This window comes from Oryctolagus cuniculus, chromosome 13, assembly GCF_051225735.1.
Source record: "Oryctolagus cuniculus isolate XC-2025 breed Fujian yellow rabbit chromosome 13, ASM5122573v1, whole genome shotgun sequence".
Classification (NCBI taxonomy): Eukaryota; Metazoa; Chordata; class Mammalia; order Lagomorpha; family Leporidae; genus Oryctolagus; species Oryctolagus cuniculus.
The window spans coordinates 77,863,321-77,877,896 of record NC_142879.1 but is presented as its reverse complement, the minus strand read 5'-3'; positions in this window follow the sequence as shown (position 1 = coordinate 77,877,896).

Here is a 14,576-nt window from a genome sequence, read left to right as displayed (position 1 = left end):
GTTTATAACAGCTTGATTATGATATGAAGTAAACCCAGATGACCATCAACTGATGACTGGGTAAATAAAATACGTGCATGTATACATGATGGGATACTACTCAGCCATAGAAAAAAATGAAACCTAATTTTTCACAAAATTGATGCAATTGTAGACCACTATTCTTAGTCCCAGGAGTTAAATATCATGTTCTCTTTGATTTATAGCTAATAGAAAAATATAGTGTGTATGAATGTTCCTGACATCGTGAGATATTATTGTGTATAGCCATTCTCTATACTCTGGGGAAACCGTGGTATTTATCCTTTCTATTCAAATTCCTCATTTGCCTGTGACTATAAGCAAATTGCAAGTTATGTTATTGTAAAAATTTAAAAGGAAAAACAAAAATAGAAAGGAAGTGGAAGGATGGAGGATGGAGATTGGGAAGCACCATTATGGGCTTAACATTGCATATATGAAATACTTGACTCTTTATATAAATAAAAAAACAAATTTTAAAAATTCAAGCTTGTGCAAAAATGGGTTTAAGTGTTAAGACAATTTTGGTGCAAAGTTTGGAAATCAATGCATATGTCCCACAAATTTTATGAAGCTCACTTTATCTCAATAAATCATTTAAAAAAATCTAGTGGCAGGATCCAAATAAATTTTTTATTCTCTAGTTTTGATATATACACTATACATGAGAGGGAAATTTCCATGTTTACATGTTGTGTGTGTGTGTATACATAGATCCTAATAAAATATTTGCTTTTTTAGGTCAATGCTATAGAATTTCTATAAAATGTATTCCAAAACACACATTTACATACAAAGGTTGCAAATCCACTCTCATTCATAAAAATAAAAACTTTTTGGAGAATTCTAAATTTTGATCTGATTTATACTGTCTTATTTCACTATGGCAATTGGGATACCATTAAAAATATTGTTGAACAGAAAAAGTCAGAAATTCCATGAACTGTGATACATACTTTTAACTTTCCTAACAGTGAATATTATCTTAAAAAAAAAAAAAGGTCGTTATAAGAAAAATGGCAGGATAATATCTGCACTTAAGAAGTAAGTACATTATAAATCTGCTACAATTATAATGAAAGTAAGAAAGCTACATTTACTGAACTTTCTAACCTAAAACAATTGGATTGTTCAACCAACCACACATCATTCCTGTTGATATGTTAAATATCATATGTACTTATCTCCTCATTTCCTCTATTTTGTTCTTTAAATCTTTTGACTCATCAGCTAACTTAATGCGGTCATGTATCACTTCTTCCGTTGAAATCTCTGGTATTAATTCTCTTCTCCGAATGGGGGGCAGTTTTTTTTAAGGAATTTTATATCTATCTGATAAAATAGTATGGTTACTATCTTATATATCACCTTATTGTTATATAATGTCTATAATATTACCTCAATGGTATATACAAATGGTCATATACTTAATGAAAGTTTGACTTACTATTATTCTTATTTGTGAGGAAGCATATGCAATATTCATCCCATAAAACAGATACTTTAATTTTTTTACTTCAAAATTTATTTATTTATTTTTACAGAGTTCAACCAGTGGTATTAAGTAGAACAGAGCAACAACAACAACAACAACAACAAAATACTAAAAGGAATAAAATAGTAAGTTGTTCCTCAACAGTCTAGACAAGGGCTGCTCATGTCATTGTCTCTCATAGTGTCCATTTCACTTCAATGGGTTTCATTTTAGATGCTCGTTTAGTTGCCATCGATCAGGGAGAACATATGATATTTGTCCCTTTTGGACTGGCTTATTTCATTCAGCATATTTTCCAGATTCCTCCATTTTGTTATAAATGACTGGATTTCATTGTTTTTTTTTTGTTTGTTTGTTTGTTTGTTTTTTACTGCTGTATAGTGTTCCATAGAGTACATATCCCATAATTTCTTTATCCAGTCATCTGTTGATGGACATTAAGGTTGATTCCATATCTTAGCTATTGTGAATTGAGCTGCAACAAATATTGAGGTGCAAATGGCTCTTTTTCCCCCCTTTAATTCTATTTGGGTAAATTCCAAGGAGTGGGATGGCTGGGTCCTGTAGTAGTGCTATATTCAGGTTTCTGAGGAATCTCCAAACTATCTTCCATAATGGCTTTACCAGTTTGCATTCCCACCAACAGTGGATTAATGTCCCTTTTTCCCCATATCCTCGCCAGCATCATCTGTTGTTGGTTGATTTCTGCACATACTTTAGTTTTGATTTTTCACAGAACAATAATATATTATATCATTCTCTCTCAGGATGCTGGAAGCCACAATGAAATGCAGCTCTCAGTCAACCACACAGACCCAAGGGCAAGTGACCACACTATACAATGTACTGTGTGTCTCAGGAGAGTGCAGAGCCTGGGTGTATTATAAACATTTTTGATATGGTATTCTCCACTTACTAGTGACTTTTTCAGGGGGCATCAAATGCTACGGAGCATCTGTGCTTTGAATAATATTGTCACTTGTCTCAATTCACCTTATTTCCCTCATGCATACCCATTCCTAATTATTGAATTCAGGTAACACAATGAAAGTGTTACCTTCGTGTATAATCAGTATTTTTTCTTTTTATTTAAGACGGGATATTCAGTTCACTATTTCTCTGCTGATAAATTTGCAGCATTTACCAATCTACTGAAGTATCACAGAGCAATGAGTATGTGGGTAGAACCAGTGGTGGGAAAATTCTATACTGCTGAACTAGTGCTCTCACTTTGGTATCTTCAGCGTTACTCACAGTGTCAACCCTTTTATCAAATTCTTCTGATAGATCCCTATCTCAAAAACAAGGGTGAAACTCCAATGGCTTTCAAGGCTCTAGACAAACCTGGTTTTCAAATTCAAATTTTAAATTATTTTGTTTTTCCTGATCCTTGCTACTTTCTATCCTCCTCTACTTTCTAATTCTCATATTCATCTCACCCTCACCTGAACTTTAATATCATCTTTCTCTATTCCTTTTAAATTTTTTCTCAGATTTCCTTAAACACCAAGACTTCAACTCACAAATCTATACTTTGTGAGCTCTTTCTTCTTTATTGGGGTTACTTTTTAGAATTTAATCTCCTCCTTCCAGTTTACTTCTCATAGACTACATCCTCAATCACACATAAAACAGAGTGAACTACTTTTGTAGACAGTCTATTGTGCAAATTTTATGTTGAGTCTTATGTAAGTGTCTTTGATTCCAGTGTTCATTGCTAATCTTGAGGGAACCCTCATCCATAGCATGTTGAGCAGCATACTTTGTCTTGTTTTTCTTTCCTAATGGAAAACTTTTACCAAGGTCAGGTAATGGTTTGCCTCTGCTGTATTTTCAATATTTCCCTTTTCTTTAGACACATGATCCTAGGAAAGTGTCTGAGTTTCCATTAAGATACGCACTCGAGGCCAGCACTGTAGCACAGCTGGTTAAAGCCTTGGCCTGAAGTGCAGGCATTCTATATGGGTGCTGGTTCTAGTCCTAGCTGCTCCTCTTCCGATGCAGCTCTTCTGGAAAATTAGGAGTTATTGAAAGAGTTGACTGAAAGCTGTTTCTTACCGAACTTCTGATACATCTATTAGACTTCAAGGTGAATAACAATTATATGCTATATTCCTAGCTAAATCTCCATGAATTTACAGAAACTCCTTCATTATTTCCAACAAGCTGGATAGGTACTTGCAACAAGTTTCTAAACGTTTAGTACCTCAAATGTTTCTGTATGACAAATATATAAGAGGACATATCATGGCAATCTCACCCACAAAAGACCCTTGTCAACATACTTTCATATACATGTGTGTGTGTGTGTGTGTGTGTGTATTACATATGTGGAACTAATTAATTAGAGATCTAGAGAAAAATAATTGTTCAATTTCCTTAAGATATGAGAAAGACAAGTCAACGCAAGGTTCTACATCCACAACTTCAGCATCTGCGCAATGATGTGGCATCTAGCCATTGTGACTTAAAAACACCAATTCATAAAATCAATTATGCCATGGATCTGTACTTGTATTTAAATGCAATCTTGTTATTTTATTTCCTACTAAAGGAGAACGTTAATGATAGGAGTGTCCTGTTTTTCTGGGTAAACAGTTATATAGTATTCATTATCCATCCTTGGGATCCTGGACCACAAATTACTATTTCTCTGAGACTGAACTAAGTTTTTGTAAAAGGTGATGAAACAGACTAATGGGAAAAAGTTTGTTTCTGAACCTCAGTGCTGTGAGCACTGTTATTCTGTGAGGTCCTGTTGGAGTAGTCATTTCTATCTTTCCCAGGCATTTCTTTGCCTTCAGTATTCAAAGATGAAAAGATTCCCAGAAAGGAGAAAAGCTTATATAATGACCTTCTATCCAATCCATTCTGGATAAGTGATATAATTTATAACATCATGAGTAATTTATTCTCATAATCCCACTGAAGAGTTTAGGTTATATAAAAATGCAGAGTTATACACCAGCAAATTCAGAATAATCAAAATCATACCGTACATCTTTTCAGCCCACAATGGAATGAAACTAGAAATCAACAACTCTAGAATCTCTAGAGCATATGCAAACGTACGGAGACTGAACAACATGCTCCTGAATGAACAGTGGGTCACAGAAGAAATCAAAAGAGAAATCAAAGAACATCTGAGTAAGTTTTTTTCATACTATTTGTTGAACTCTTTACTTAGTATAGAGTTCATCTTCTGCATATAAAGATAATGGAAAATAGATTTTCGTTAAAAAAAAAAAAGAATGGGAATAGAAGAGGGAAAACAAGGGTGAGAGAGCAGGTGGGAGGATGAGTATCATGGAAGAATCGCTATGTTCACTCCCATCTTCCTGCTGGGACAGAATCTAATTTGGTGGTTTATTTATTTATTTTTTTGTCTTTTCCAGTGAAAACCTTTACTTTTGTTTTATTAAAAGAGATCATTACCAATGCTTTCTTGAATATTTTTAAATTGGTGGATATAAGCAAGTGTATTTGAAATATTTTTGTGTGGAAGATTTTTCCTATTGTCACAGAATTTGAGTTTCTTTAAATCTTTTTACATGACTCTTGTAGGGAGATCATTTTAAGATTATCAAGGGACTTTTTTTTTTTTTGGTTGCTGTTGTCATTTCCTATTCTCTATTTCCGTTGACATGAATTGTTACTAACCAACCAGATATTAACCAATGTAAAATGAATTTTTTTGGCCTGTACTATTGTATTATGAAATCAGGACCTGACATCAGGTAGGCTTTACAAATGAAGAGATTGGAGAGTAAAACTCATCATAATAGTCATAATATGCTAAATGAAGAGAAAGGAATATATTCAGAAAATTTCATGAAAGTTTTCCTTTAGCTTTGAAAGATCACCTAACAGTAGCTCTAGGCTTTCTAACAGTCTTTGGGATTCATTTGCCCATGCTAAAATCTTTCTTTGGGGCACACATTTGGTGCGGGAGTTAAGTCCGTTCTTGGGATGTCTGTTTCCGGTGCTACAGTGCCTGTTTGAATTCTGGAACCATTTCCAATTCAAGCTTTCCTGGTAATGTGTGTCCTGGGAGACATCAGGTGATGGCAAAAGTATCTGGGTACTTGTCACCTACAAGGAAAGACCGAGTTCCTGGCTCCTAGCTTCAGCCTGACCCAGTCCTAGCTGTTGGAGGCGTTTGGAGAATGAGGGAGTAGATGGGAGAGTTCTGTCTCTTTGCCTTTCAAATAAAGTTAGAATTCTTCAAAAATGGATTTTTATCTATTCTTAAAATTTATTTCAGAGGAAGATATTCCTACATGCATGCACACATACACACACACACACAACTGCAATAAACAGATATAAAGAGGATACTTGTCTGCTGGTTCACTTCCTAATTCCCACAACTACTGGGCATGAGCCAGGCTGAGTTGAAGAGTTGGTAACTCATTCCATGTTTCCTCCATTGGTGATGGGTACTCAAATTCTTAAACCCTAACCACTGCCCCCTTGGCCCACAGTACAGAAAGCTAGAGTCAGGAGCCAGAAACAGGTACCTGATTTCCTGAGCCATCATAACATGCCTTCTAAGTCTACACTAATAGGAAGCTAGCGTCAGGAGTCGAAAGTGGATACTGAACCCGGGTACTTCTGGTATGGAAAGCAGGTGACATTAATTGGCATGTCAACCAAGATTTAAAATCCTCGCCCCTTGAATTATAGAAATCACTAGAGTTCAGTAACAGTTTTAAAGGGAAATTGAGAAATTACAATGTGTTTTAATTTCATTTCCTTCATATAGTTACTTCTTTCTTTGCAAATTATCATAATCTTTTTCATATGTGTACACATTTTATGTAAATGCATTGGTACTGTGTGAAGTCTTTTCTTGTGACATTATATGTAGTTTTTTACATATCACATGATTATAGTTAATACATTTCAGTATTTATTATTGACTTAATGTACCTCATTCTCTTAGTTCTATACCGAGTTTTGCATTTTTTTCACAAAGAGGTAAGCAGTGATGTAGGGAACAAATTAGTGTGCATCATTTTCTCTTTGTATTTATTTTCTTTTCTCTTTTAATTTTAATTAGTGTTTGTAACAGACTCTGTGCTTTGTAGACACATTGTAAGAACACAATGATATTCCCTTCCTCCCTCCCCATTTCTCCCTTCCACCATGTTTCCTTCTCCTTTTCTTTCTGTCTTTGGTTTAGTTTTTGAGAGAGCCAATTTTCAAATCACATTACAGTAAAAGGGCTTAATACTTTTCCAAATAAGCTTAACAAGTAAAAACAAAATTATGCCAGTTTAGTGAGAATATAGACAATGACTATAAATAGTAATTGAATAGAAAATTATCATTTCATTCTTATGCAATAAATTTTAAAGTAGTAATTACAGATCATTAAAATATGGTAGCATAACATTTGAACTGTTGGTTTCACAAAGGTTTAAAACAAAGTTTTATAAAACTGTATTTGCAGCAACTGATACACAAAACATTTATTTGTTCTTTTTTAATCCCTAAGATTTCTTCTAGCAGTGTGTAAGTGTTCCCTTTTGACCATGTCCTTGGCAGCATATTTACTCTGTTGTGGTGGAATGAGAAGGTCATGCCAAGATGGCTGCTGGCAAGGGAGCATCATTTACTCAGGAATGGCTTTGAAAACCACCTGGCAACAGAGCCTTCCTGGCAACAGGCTGTGATTGGATGGCTTTGGACACCACATGGCAATGGAGCCTGCCTGGTAACAGGCTGTGATCTGATGGTTTCAAATACTGCCTGGCAACAGGCTGTGATTGGTTAGGGCATAAACCGCCCCTTGACCGGATTGGCTGCGTTGGCTATTTAAGCTGCTGTACCAACTGAAATAAACTAGTCTGCAGGCTGCTCGCCTCTGGCCTGCTTTCACCCGACTCTGGGGGTCTGTGTGGTGACTCCATGCCTCTCGCCCCCACCACGCTCCTCTCAGAACGAATCCACAGCAACACTCTGTGTTTTGGATTTTAGCCATTCTTATAGGGCTGAGGAGATACCTCACTGTGGTTTTGATTTGGGTTTCTCTGAAGCCTGGAGATTTTGAGCATTTCTTCATATACTTGTTTGCCATTTGTATTTAGTCTTTTTGAGAACTGTCTGTTGAAGTCCTTTTCCATTTCTGAACTAGATTGACTTTGTTTTTGACTTTTTTAAGTTGCTGATACATTCAGACTATTAATCCTTGGTCAGATGGTTTGCAAATACTTTTCCCATCCTGTTGGATGTCTCTCCACTCTAATTACCATGTCCTTTGCTTCTGCGTTTGATACAGTCCCATTTACTTAGTTTTGCTTTTGTTGCCTGTGCTTTGGGGTTCCTGTCCAAGAAGTTGTTCCCTACACTAGTGTCTTTGAGTGTTTCCCCTACATTTTCTTCCAGCAGCTTCATCATGTCAGGTCTTAAGTCTTTGGTCTATCTTTAGTTGATTTTGGTATGTGGTGAGAGATATGAATCTAATTTCATTCTTCTACATATACGTATCCAGTTTTGCCAGCACCAGTTTGGACATAATGTCGTTAACTCCACTGTGTGGTCTCAGCATGTTTGTCATAAATCAGTTGGCTGTATGTATGTGGATTAATTTTGGGACTCTCTCTTCTATTCCAATGAGTTACTCATTGGTTTTTATTCCAGTACCAAGCTGTTTTAATTACTATGGTTTTGTAGTATGCTTTGAAATCAGGTAGTGTGATGCCTCCAGCTTGGGCTCTCTTGTTCAGGATCACTTCAGCTATTTGTGGTCTTTTGTGATTCCATATGAATTTTAGGATTGTCCTTTCTAACTCTGTGAAAAATGTCATTGGTATTTTGGTAGGGATTCCACTGAATCTGTAAAGTACTCAGGCAATATATACATTTTAATGATATTAAACTTTCTGATCCACAAGCAAGGAATATCTTTCCCTTTTTGTTTGTATCCTTCATGGTTTCTTTCATCAATGTTTGACAGTTTCAATTGTAGAGATCTTTCATTTCATTGGTTAAATTTATTCCTAAATACTTGATTTTTTGGTTGCTATTGTTAATGGAATTTCTTTATTGAATTCTCTTTCTGTGAGTTCACCAGTAGCCTCTAAAACTACTGTTTTGGTTCCTTCCCTGTGGAACCACCACCTGCAGCACCTACATCCCATATGGCTGTTGGTTCATGTCCTGGCTGTTCCATTTCTGATCCAGACTTCCACTTGAGAAAGTAGCAGAACATGGCCCAACTGCATGCATCCCTGCACCCATGTGGCAGATCCAGATGGAGCTCCTGGTTCCTGGCTTTTGGCTTTGGTTGGAAGCCGGTGGTGTGGTACAATGGGTTAAAGCCCTGGCCTACAATGCTGGCATCCCATGTGAAAGCTGATCTGAGTCCCAGGTTTTCCACTTGCAATTCAGCTCTCTGCTAATACACTTGGGAAAGCAGCAAAGGATGGTCCAAGTCCTTGGGCCTCTGTACCCACATGGGAGACCCAGAAGAAGCTCCTACCTCCTGGTTTCCAATCAGCTCAGCTCTAGCTGTTTCAGCCATTTGGGGAGTGAACCAGCAGATGGAAGACCTCTCTCTCTGTCTCTACCTCTCTCTGTAACTGTCTTTCAAATAAATAAAATACATCTTTAAAAAAAAGACTTTGGACTGTTTTGTTCGTTGCTGTATCCCCTCTGCCTACGGTGACAGGCACACAGGAAATCTCAATCAATATTTGTTGAATGAATGAATGAAACTTTGGCAATGGAGGTAGTAGTCTGTCAGATCAAAGTCTTCAATAGCCTAAGTACGAATGTAAAATCTGGTAGTTTGGGGTCAGAGCTCTGGCGTAGCAGGTAAAGGCGCTGCCTGCAGTGCTGGCATCTCATGGGCACTGGTTTGAGTCTCAGATGCTCCTCTTCTGATCCTGCTCTCTGCCATAGCTGCAATGCCAGCACTGTTGTTTTTTTTAAAAATAACTTTAAGATGAGGCCATTTATCTTGGAGAGTTGTGAAGATACAATGTAGATACAGCTCAGTATCTGGTAGATAGCAAAGCCTGGTATTATTACTGACCAGCATTTACTGAAGTGTAAGGAATCAGCATGGCTGGCAGGCCACTGCTGAGGACCTAAGACTCAGGAGACAGTGTGGGTGGTGGCCGGCCTCGGGCTTTGGGGTAAGGGTTAGGGTTTTCTGGTTGACAGGCTTAGTGGGAAGACTGAGATCAAGCAACAGGAAGTCCTTTCTGGCTCAGGATGGGATGTGGGGAGACAGCTCTGGCGGCAGAGAGCCCCTGGGGAAAGCTTTGGGAATGGGAATGAACTAGACAGTGTGGATGGTTGGGCTGGTTGGGTCTTTGGAGGTCTTCGGTGGGGCTGGCCACTGTACAGGGGGAAGCCAAGGCCACAACTGGCTGGTGACAGAGAGGGGTTGGGGACGTGGGCTCTGGAGCTCAGGCCCCATGCTTTTTCCAGGACAACTGGGAGCAAAGTCAGGCAGGGGCTACGGGCCAGGGGAGACCTCTTGGTGGGGGCCTCATAGCTCCCTTACAGCCCTCATGGGAGGTGCCAACTAACAGCTGATGGTTGCTATCGAAGGCCAGGGGTTCTGTGTTTTAGCACGGGCAGACCTAAGAAGGAGAGGGGAAGAGACAGGCAGCTGTCTGTGCTGCAGAGGTTTCCGTGGAGGGAAAAGTGGGTGACTGTGGGAACAAGTGGGATCCCACTGGCTCAAGTTCAAGTGCATTGAATTTCCTTGTGTCTCCACTTCCTGTTTCCTCCCACGCTCCTCTAAGGTGACTCCTCCATGGCTCTTGTCTCTAAGCGGCTTTGCAGAAATGAACCGCCCTGGCCAACTCTCCACTGCCTGCTCAGGTCAGCACAGGGATTTCATTGCCTTTCCAACTAGCGATAGCTCAGAGCCCAGGAAGAGCCAGCTACTTTGGACCTGATGTCCCAGTTAGTGAAGGCAAAGCTTTGTGACTTCTTCTAAGATTTATTTTATTTGAAAGGCAGAGTGGGAGCCAGCATAGCAGATAAAGCTGCCGCTTGCAGTCCAGCATCCCATATGGGCACCAGTTCAAGAACTGGCTGCTCCACTCCCAATCCAGCTCTCTGCTGTGGCCTGGGAAAGCAGTGGAAGATGGCCCAAGTCCTTGGGCCCCTGCACCTGCATGGGAGACCTGGAAGAAGCTCCTGGCTTCAGATTGGCACAGCTCTGGCCATTGCAACCATCTGTAAAGTGAACCAGTGGATGGAAAACCTCTTTCTCTCTGTGCCTCTGCCACTCTGTAAATCTGCCTCTCAAATAAAAATAAATAAATCTTTATATATAAAAAAAGAAAGGCAGAGTTATAGAGAGGGAAAGAGAGAGAAGGGTCTTCCAACCACAGGCTCACTCCCCAAATGGCCACAATGGCTGTAGCTGTGCCAATCCGATGCCAAGAACTTCCGAGTCTCCAAGGGACCAGGCACTTGGGCCATCTTCTACCACTTTTCTAGGTGCATTAGCAGAGAGCTGGATTGGAAGTGGAGCAGCTGGAACTCGAACTTGCACCCATATGGGATGCTGGCACTACAGGCAGCGGCTTTACCCGCTACGCCACAGTGTCAGCTCCTTAGTGACTTCTTAAGTCTGGCTGGGCCAAGTCCTATAGGGCCAAGCCTCAGCAGTCCCATGTGTGCCTGGAGAAACACTGATGGTTGTAGGCTCTGTGCTGGTTAACTCTCACCTCGCCGTGCTGCTCTTCAGCTAGTGAGTGTTGGGCCACAGGTGGTTTGCTCACATGGCTTCATTTACTCTTCTAGAACCTGGAGTGCAAACGCTGTGGTTGGGGTGGTGTCACGGGCAAGGGAGCTGGGGCTCTGAGATGTTAGGAGACCTGCTGGGAAGGCAGAGGGAGCTTTCAAACCCTGGTGGGTCAGCATTCAAGGCCTGTGCCCTGCCACCAGGATGCTGGAGTGGAAGAGGTGCTAGAGCAGTGGAGATGGGTAGTCAGGCTGTGAGACAGAGGCAGGTTCCATTGAGGGTAGAGAAGCGGGCAGCCTCTCGGGTTTCTGGAAGCACCCCATGGTCTAGAGGGGGCATTTGAGACTAGGGGGTATTTCTGAAGCAAGTAGTAGAAATAAGACTTCTCCAACAGAGGGAGGTTACTGGGGGCCCAGGGACAGGGCGGAACAGGGCCTACTGGCCTGGGCAGGGCCCAAACCCCAGCCTGGGCGCTGGAGCCCTGGATTTTCATCCTAGCTCTGTCCGTAGCCCTGTGCCCTCACTTAAGACATTTCCTCTATTAACCCCATTTCTCTGCTCTTTGCCATGAGACCACCTGACTTCTGGGGCTCTTGCCAGCTAAGAGCCTGTGGTTTCAGCCTTGGGTGTTCTGATGAGGGAGACAGGAGAAGTTGTGAGAGGGAGCTGTCCTCAGAATATAACCAGGCCCAGCTGGCTCCGTGGCTCACTAGGCTAATCCTCTGCCTGCAGCGCCGACATCCTGGGTTCTAGTCCCGGTTGGGGCGCTGGATTCTATTCCGGTTGCTCCTCTTCCAGTGCAGCTCTCTGTTGTGGCCCGGGAAGGCAGTGGAGGATGGCCCAAGTCCTTGGGCCCTGCACCTGCATGGGGGGAAGCTCCTGGCTTCAGATCGGCACGGCGCACCGGCCGCAGCGTGCCAGCTGTAGCGCCCATTTGGGGGGTGAACCTTTCTCTCTCTCTCTCTCTCTCTCTCTCTCTCTCTCTCTCTCTCACTGTCTAACTCTGCCTGTAAAAAAAAAGAAATATATATAACTAGCCCTCCCCGGGCACACGAGGCCCTTCTCTTGGGGGCAGAGCTTCCCGTCAGGAAGGTCTCTGTCTACTTCTTGCCTCCCTCAAAGAATACAAGGCAACCTCTGATCATGGAGGCTGTCCTGGGCCAATTAAAAAGCCTGTCAAAGGGGTTGACATTGTGGTGCAGTGGGTTAAGCTGCCTTCTGTGGTGCTAGCATGCCATATCCAAGGACCAGTTCAAGTCCTGGCCGCTCCACTTCTGATCTAGCTCTTTACTAATGCACCTGGGAAAGCAGCAGAAGATGGCCCAAGGGCTTGAGCTCCTGCCGCACATGTGGGAGACCCAGATGGAATTTCTGGATACTGGCTTCAGCATGGCACAGCTCCCCTGATTACAGCCATTTGGGGAGTGAACCAGCAGATGAAAGACATGCCTGCCTCTCTCTCTCTTTCTCTCTCTCTTTCTCACTCTCACTCTCACTCTGCCTTTCAAATAAATAAATAAAATCTTTTTAAAAAAGGTTTTATTTATTTATTTGAGAGGTAGAGTTACAAAGGGAGAAACAGAGAGAAACGTCTTCTGTTCGTTGGTTCACTCCCCAAATGGCTGCAACGGCTGGAGCTGCACCGATCCAAAGCCAGGATCCAGGTGCTTCTTCCTGGTCTCCCATGTGGGTGCAGGGGCCCAAGGACTTGGGCCATCTCTACTGCTTTCCCAGACCACAGCAGAGAGCTGGATTGGAAGAGGAGCAGCTGAGACTAGAACTGGCACCGCAGGCAGAGGATTAACCTACTGTGCCACAGCACAGTAAATCTTTAAATAAATAAATAAATCTTTAAATAAATTAAAAGCCTGTCACAAAGTTCATAAAGAAAGATACAGCAGTCAGTTAAAAGCTCTATAGTGATGATTAAAACTGATTGTGATTCTAGAAGAGTCCAAATCAGAGTACAGGGAGTTGCTAGCTGTGTTATTGGAAGCTGGGAAACAAAGCAGTGTCCTCTAGAAATTACTTTTTCACTAAGAACAAGTTACACCACATTTGCCTTATTTTGTTATTTTGATAAGATTCTAGAGCAGATGCAAAGGAATGCCTTAGATGTAGCATATCTGGAGTTCCAGGGGGATCTAGGAAAAACCTCTCTTGTTATCTTTACAGAAAAGGAGGCTGGGGAGCTGACGTTTAGCCTGACAATGAAGACACACAGTCCCGTATTAGAATTGCCTGAGTTTCCTAGCTTCTTGGCTCCAGCTTTCTGCTAGTGGACGCTCGGCGAGCAGATGGTGGCTCAAGTAGTTGGGTCCCTGCCCCCACGAAAGAAATCTGGGTGGAGCTCCTGGCTCCTGGCTTTGGCCTGGTCCACCCATAACTGTTAAGAGTATTTGGGGCGGCCGGCGCCATGGCTCACTAGGCTAATCCTCCGGCTAGCGGCGCCGGCACACCGGGTTCTAGTCCCGGTCGGGGCACCAGATTCTGTCCCGGTTGCCCCTCTTCCAGGCCAGCTCTCTGCTGTGGCCAGGGAGTGCAGTGGAGGATGGCCCAAGTGCTAGGGCCCTGCACCTGCATGGGAGACCAGGAGAAGTACCTGGCTCCTGCCATCAGATCAGCGCGATGCGCCGGCCGCAGCATGCCAGCCTCGGCGGCCATTGGAGGGTGAACCAACAGCAAGAGAAGACCTTTCTCTCTGTCTCTCTCTCTCTCACTGTCCACTCTGCCTGTCAAAAAAAGAGAGTATTTGGGGCTGGACCAGCACTGTGGCACAGTGGGTTAACGCTGTGGCCTGAAGTGCCGGCATCCCATATGGGCACTGGTTCTAGTCCTAGCTGCTCCTCTTCCGATCCAGCTCTCTGCTATGGCCTGGGAAAGCAGTAGAGATGGCCCAAGTCCTTGGGCCCCTGCACCCAGGTGGGAGACCTGGAAGAAGCTCCTGGCTCCTGGCTTCAGATCGGTGCAGCTCCAGCTATTGTGACCATCTGGGGAGTGAACCAGTGGATGGAAGACCTCTCTCTCTGTCTCTACCTCTCTCTGTAACTCTTTCAAATAAATAAAATAATTTTTTTTTAAAAAAAGAGCATATGGGGACTGAACCACAGATGGGTGCTCTTACTTTGTCTCTCTTTGCTTCTCAACAGCAATAACAATTTTGAAATTTATATTTATTAAAAAAATAGAAAATGGGGCTGGATGACAGCATAGTTATATGAGCTTTGAGCTGGTTGATGGACTGTCCCAAGAGTGATGAAGAATAAGTCTCTGGCATGCAGGACAAGGTAGCAGTGTCCTTGTCAGAATCGACCTGTCCATTAATGATATGGGTGATGACCATGG